The sequence below is a fragment of the Notothenia coriiceps genome, unplaced genomic scaffold, assembly GCF_000735185.1.
Source record: "Notothenia coriiceps isolate Sejong01 unplaced genomic scaffold, NC01 NC01_scaffold00003275, whole genome shotgun sequence".
Classification (NCBI taxonomy): domain Eukaryota; kingdom Metazoa; phylum Chordata; class Actinopteri; order Perciformes; family Nototheniidae; genus Notothenia; species Notothenia coriiceps.
This window is the reverse complement of record NW_011335976.1, coordinates 23,715-30,584: the sequence shown is the minus strand read 5'-3', so window position 1 is coordinate 30,584 and position 6,870 is coordinate 23,715. Positions and strand designations below refer to the sequence as shown.

Sequence of the window (6,870 nt, the reverse complement as noted above, 5' to 3'; positions counted from 1 at the left end):
GAACAAAGACAATAGGAGGGTTAAATATATTGTTAGAATTAGGGTTAAAAAGTCAACATTAATGCGTGTCGCTAAAAAAAAAATCTGTATCAATCTAGATAACTGACTTTCACCAAAACTACTTCATATCAAAGAAATAGTCCCTATGAAAACATGTGTTTTGAGCAGCCCTGTTTCCTAGATCATGTTTACATAAATGTGTTTGTAGGATGAGGAAATTAGCATAATTATTCAAACAAACGAAGGGCTTTATTTGTGTGCTGTGCAATTTATGGTGAAGTGTTCATGTGAGTAGTGGGTGTGAAAGGACCTGAAAATTGACAGGGTTTATGTCTGTTGTTAGATTTAAGCAGCAAAAGTATTTTTGGTTGAAACTTTGGTTCATTGTAGAAACTAGATTTTAAAATGATCCAACTGAAAAAACCCAACCCAGAAATCACAGAAATTGTTTTTAAAACATTGACAAGCAAACCCAAAACTGTCTTCAACACTGCTGTTATTTTTAGTTATTTGCATAAATTAATTCCTTAAAGAATGGACATCAAGTGAGAATTAATTGGGAAATTATGCATTTTTTATCATTATCATGGAGCCTTTTTTGCCTATCCCCTTTCTCCATTTGCACACTGAACTGCACTTAATTAGCCCATTATCTCAGATCAATGCATTTTCAACAAGCGATTACAGGCCGGTGTGATAAAACACTCATGAATCTCCTCAGGTTCTAAAGAATTAATTAGTACCATAAATGGCATGCATGAGATGTACAGTAAGGTTTTTTCATCATTTTTCGAAATGACCACATCTTTATGCAATCCATCTTCGGTGGCTCCTGGCTCAGGTTTGGCCTTTATAAAGGGGAGTTGAGATCCACACACCACTGGAGGACACTCGAAAACTCAGCAATACGTCACTAAAGATAATAGATCTCAGCTGTGGATATGGAAACCAGAAGATGAGTGTAGGAACAAAGGGTGTGTTAGGGCAAGAACAGAAATGGATGCAAATGCGTGAAAAAAGGAAACAGAAAGAGAGACCTCTAGGTTATCTATGCATTAGCAGACTCCTTTGTGTTTTTTCAGCTCCATGCAGACGCCTAATGGACGAGATAGAGTGAGTAAGCGCTTTGTCAGAGGCGAGCATACAGCTATTCTTCTCCCACACTCACTGTGGTGACACCTTGGCCCCCTCTCCACCCTTCATTAAAGCCTCTAATGCTAATTTATCCCACCGTTAGCTTTATTAATACACTTGCAACTTTCTCAACGGTGCACAGGCTGCTCGGATGCCGTGTTCCTTCATTCACTTGTCGGGTAGGAACACAAAAGGGGCTTTTTTTGAGGGGCTGTATGGAAAGCATTGATGCAACCAAGGAGTCTAAAGATATCAATGCATACTATATTTTCTTTGTGCCCTGTTTCTGATTCCCCTACACCTTATATAACAAGATAATATTAATGGAAAACTACTGGAAAAGTACGAGGATCAGTCATACGAGGGGAAAGAGGGGGAAATAAGACAGAATTAAGTCAACATCTCCAGAAACAAAGTCAAACTTTCAGAACTCATGCTCACAAGTCTTCGACACCTCCACCTTTTTCTTGACATCTTCACTTTATTCTCAAAATGTAGAATGCTCCTCTCATTTTTCGATGTACTTATCCCTTTCTCGTCCGTACAAACTCAATTAAATGGAGGGGAAATAATAAGAAACAGTACCATAGAGTTGTCTATGTATTTCAGGCAGTGGCCAAATTGTACTCAGAAAAGAAAACCAAATACATGGGACTCGTGGTTCTTTTATGAATGCTCTGATTGCCTCCTCTGTGTTTAAAAAGGAACAAACATTCCAACTTGCACACACGTAACATCAGGGTCTTAGTTAACCCTAATGGATGCATAAAACAGCATATTTGTTTGGCCACAAATGGGTAAAAGCTTTCATTTGTGCGAGATGGAAAGAATAATCTAAAAGTAAAGGCACATCAGGCCTTTCGTTATAGTTAATTTTCCTTTTGCTTTCATGCCGGCGTTCATTTAGGTGGGCAAGGTTGTTTGTATTTGTGAGTGATGAAGAACTCTTTTAAAATGCAACTCTTGTAACGAGTTCCTAGGCTCCTGGATGGATTATGCTGCTGTGTAAGGGCCCCCATTTCCTAGCGACCACTTTATACGTGTGCGAAAGCTATATATCGACTCTATGCAGGCAGTCATCTGCTAGCTTTGTCAGATAGATTATGCAAATAATATGAAATGTTAGAGGTGGCTGAAATAGTATGCAAATTCATTGGCAAGGGTGGTTAAAATGGACCCGTAGCAATATCATGACCAAGAGCTGCATCATTACTGGAACAGAGCAGAAAGATGAGTGTGCATGTCATGGCTCAAAGCGTCATAAATGTAAAGGGCAAAGATTCAATTTTTAGTTATTGAGAATGAAAAGTTGTGACTCCTTCTGCCCCCGGTTGTCACGAGTGCCCAGGCATAATAATCATACCAAAGCATGCGGATGATGATTAAGACATGAAGGTAAAAATAAATCACTGTAATACATTTTTTTGGATGAGTCTCCCCTCTTGGTAGTCGGGGGGCGCTATGCTCTATGGTAGATGTGATTCAAAGACAGAACTTACTTGTTCTCTTACTTGTTACCAGAAATGTGTTAGCATGTTAGCACTTCAGGCTTCCCTCATTTCAAAGTCAATGGTCTTGTTGAGAGGTAATACAAGCTTACAATATTTGTTTAAGTTTTGTTCTATTACATAACAGTTGTCAGTAGGCACCCCACTGGTGAACATCTGAGGCTTTTATGTGTCTTAAAATACAGCGGTTGCTAACAGGTGGCCATGAAACCACTAAACATCATCAAGCCGAACATCAGCCACAGTTAGCTTAGCGGAAGTGAACCTTTGTGACTGAAATAGTGGTTTTTATAGCATTACGACTGCTATTTACTTCTGGTGATTGCATTTAAGCTTCAACATCTACAAAAGTAGTGTTAATATGCGGAGATTGTCCTGGTGAACAAAACGTCTAAGTATCATAAAGGTGCGTATTCCACAGATATTTTTTTATATTTGTTTTTCATCAAGGGAGCCACTCTATAGCATCTCAAAATATGAGTGAAAATGGTGTTATAGATGAGGAAACAAAAACTGTGTTTTGGCTGATTTTTATTTTAGCCATAGTAGTCAAGGAGGATTTTCTTTAATGGAATTTTCCCTTATTAGCTTTGAGCTAAATGCTCAATGATTAATATCAACCTCTCAAGGAATAATCAGGGTTTTACCAATGTTATTATACATCCTCTTGGAGCCACATACAAATATTCCAGTCTGGGCCATGTGGTGGACACACTCACGGATCTATAGAGCCATCTCTAGAGCCAGCCAGTCTGATAGCATTCCATGCAGGTGACTCAGAGAGTTCTGACCAAAAGGCAAGGAACCTGTGCAGTGATGGCCAAGTGCTCGCTATTTGTCTTTTCTAGGAGCTCACCACTTGACTAAAGTACTTCCACCACTTTTTCCAAATTCATCATAGGTAACAAATACAATCCACTAACCTTCATTGCTCTTCAGTGAACCAATAACAGTCATTTGAAGGTGCACTCCAGCAATTTAGTATTGCACTTCAATAAAATTGGGGGTCTTAGCAAAGACATTTTTAACAGAGAATTGTCAAATTGAAACAGCAGAGGCTGAGATGTCCTTCCTGTAAGTTTGGGTAAAACTTCAGAAACACTAAATCCTACACTTCCCATAATGCCAATGGAAAGCATCAATCATTAGTGCCTGCCCATTTCAAAATCTCCATTCTGTAATGAAGACTTTATATCAAGAGGTGAGTTTTGAGAGTTTTTACTCCAATCATTCACCGATCGTGTGTTCAAATTCAGGTCAAGTTTACAATCTTATAGACCCTTCGTTTGATACTCGTTTAAAAAAAGAAATGTGTACGGCTATAGGTCTGCCCATGTCCTTGTAGCCAGTGCCTCTCTGTTGGCCTTCCCTGGACAGAGTTCTGCACCTGCTGTGGAGAATGTCAAAATGTGTCCCCTAACGTTTGTGAGGAAACTGACATTTAACATTGTATTCTGGTATCTATATACTTGACCTCTCACAAAATTATTTGATGATTTGTATACTGTACTTTGAATTACGGTTAAAGTTTCAATAAAACCTGTACTATTTAAACCTATGTTTTAGAGGCTTGCAATTTAGAACTAATACACTTTATTGTATTGGGTTACTCTTATTCTGACTATTTGGTGATGTAGTTCAGCCACCTGGTATTTCCCTCTCCAAATATAATGACCATCAGAGTGAGCATTCTTAACTTATAGGCTATTGTGCCACTTATCCCCCATTCGGAATTTGACTGTATCAGAGAAGAGGTAGGCCTATGTCTAAAGAAATCTCATTTGCAATAGNTTAGGCAGCCAGGCTAAACACCTTAAACTGGGATTATCTTGGTTTGTCTGTGTTTTATATTTCAATGCATCGCTCTACATTCACTATTTTTGACTTTTAAGATAACAGATGTTTACTAGTATTGACGTCAACCTCATTAGCTTCATAATTTAGCTGTGGTGAAGTGTTTCCCACTGACGTATTCACTTGACAGGACCCACTTTTAAACGACTCTCGTCCTCTCTTTGGGTGTCCTGAAGCTACAGAATCTTTTCTCTTATCGTCTCTTTTTTTTCTTCGGGAAGCAAAATAACGTACCTTTGGATTTTTTTTTTTGTTTGACATGCAATACACGAGACAGCAGCTTTCAAGCATGATGAAGCTATTATTTTCCACCTGCCCGCATACTCTTTGTTTTGGGGGGCAACATTTTGTTAGGCCGTGACTAGCTCTGCTCTCATCCATGCCAGATAAGCATGCTGAACAGTCATTTATTTCCCAAGGCTTACTTGGTAGAGATAACAATCAAATTGCTTCCAAAATCCACACAAGCTGCATGGCTTAAGATTCAGATGGTCAGTCCAAACTTTAATCTTGACAAAAATACCATAACAATAATTGAAATTAATTACCATGACATGCTATACCATCATAGTCCCCAGAGGATGAATCCTATTGACGTTGTGATCGACTCTTGGGCCAACTGTGAGTCTACCTTTATCACTCCATGATTTAAAAATCTACGACTGGCGGTTGCTGGCTCTGAGCCAAGTGTCCTAATGACTTTTGATTATCCCCCTGACTTGTTTTCTAATTTCACTCCATTCCCAAACCATCCACCATTTTAACTGAACACTCGATATGTTTGTACTCACAGAGAGACCCCTGGGACCTTAGAACAGGGTCTTGTTTTCCATCCTCAATATCTACCGCATGACTCATATTAACCTCCCGTCTGCAGACCTAGGCTGGGAACTTTCACACTCCAATTACATTCAAATACCCAGCTCTCTCTATGTTTACTGTCATTCAAAATAAGAATTAAAAATCTCATTGAAAACACAAAAAAAAGCCTTGTTGTTCTCCACGGTGCTTCTTGTTAGGAAACTTTCAAGGGAAAAAACATCTGATTCCGATTAGGATATTGGTTTCCCTGGACCTTGGCTGCAGGGTTGGGGCGTCGAGGTTTGGGTGGGAGTTTTATGGAACACTTAGACGTTAGAAATTCCGGCTCAACCTCACTGTTGGATAATGCGTTATTTTTTAGAGCCATTAGGTTGGCTCAATGAAGATTAAAGCTGGTTGGCGTAAGGCTCGCCTCCTACGTCAGCACGGTCCACGGGTTGTCCGGGTTTGGTGCGTGACAAACGAGGGATCCACCTCTCTCTTAACCCTCCTCTATGGTGATGTGAATGTTGATACACAGGGGGGAAGGAGGGGGGGAACGGAGGGTTGAGCCAGGGAGTGAAAGGGGTGTGCCATTATAGAAGCCTCAGAGAGGCATGCGATTCAGTTGTTGAAACCCCTTGCCTGGAGGATACGAGCTGAGCCACTCAAACTCTCCTGTTGAATCCACAGAATGGAGGACTGAGAGATCTTTACGTCACAGAAACAGGTAAAGGAAGTGCTCAACGGTGGACTTTTTTTTATATGAGTGTGAGCTTATCTGTGTGTGACTTCAAAAGAGTTAAATTGGTATAAGGACGTGTTGTGTCTTCAATGCAGGAAGCGTGGGCTAATAGATCTTTTGGGGATTTTGTTTTTAAAGGATAACCACTGTTAGGTTTCTCTCCCGTTTTCGTTTTTCTTCCGGCTTTGTAATCTTGGATTTTGACCCTCGGATGTGACGCTGTAAATAACCTACTCACCCTGCAGTATTTTTTTTTTCCATTACTCTGATTGTCTCCCTGCGGCCTCTGAAGGCACCACAGTCACAGCCAGAGTACCCACAACGCACCTGATTAATTACTCACATTAACAAGAGAGAAAGTCTCGGTCATGCTGAGAAACGCAGTTAAATGGTGTACTGTACCTGATTTTAGTCTAATAGAATACAGTATAAATATATGAAATCTACAACAATCTTAACCAAATATAAAATTGTAGTTAATGACACTGAAAAAAGCTAATCCAAGTTGGATTTTTGAAATCGATCCTCAAATTCTCACTAATATTCGCTTAATTCATCAAAATAGCGCGAGTGATGCACTTCAAACGCATCTTAATTTTCCCTTAATGGATTTTGGGAGTATTGTCAGATTTAAGATACATGACACAAACGCTTCAAAAGAAGATTGAAAGCCATTTTATAGGTTTACAGGTGTCAACCTCAACAAGTGGGGGAAAAAAGTTAGTGAACGCTGTTAATATGCTAAGCATGGTAATAATGATTTTAATGATCATGGAAATTAATGTTGCATAATCTTTTTTTCCATTATCATAAAGACTATACTGCACA

The 6,870-nt window shown here is 39.4% G+C and overlaps 1 protein-coding gene across 2 annotated transcripts in view; it reads left to right on the top strand.

Annotated features, from left to right (window-relative positions):
• Positions 1 to 6,870, top strand: part of pnocb (prepronociceptin b) — a 28,933-nt gene that overhangs the window by 2,337 nt on the left and 19,726 nt on the right. Inside the window, exon 1 of one of the 2 annotated variants that reach the window (XM_010766287.1) lies at positions 5,959 to 6,027. The exons of the other annotated variant lie outside the window; for it this stretch is intronic. The gene's annotated coding sequence lies outside the window, so the exon portion shown is untranslated. Of the gene's footprint in view, positions 1 to 5,958; positions 6,028 to 6,870 lie in introns of those variants that run through there. 2 annotated transcript variants of the gene reach the window in all.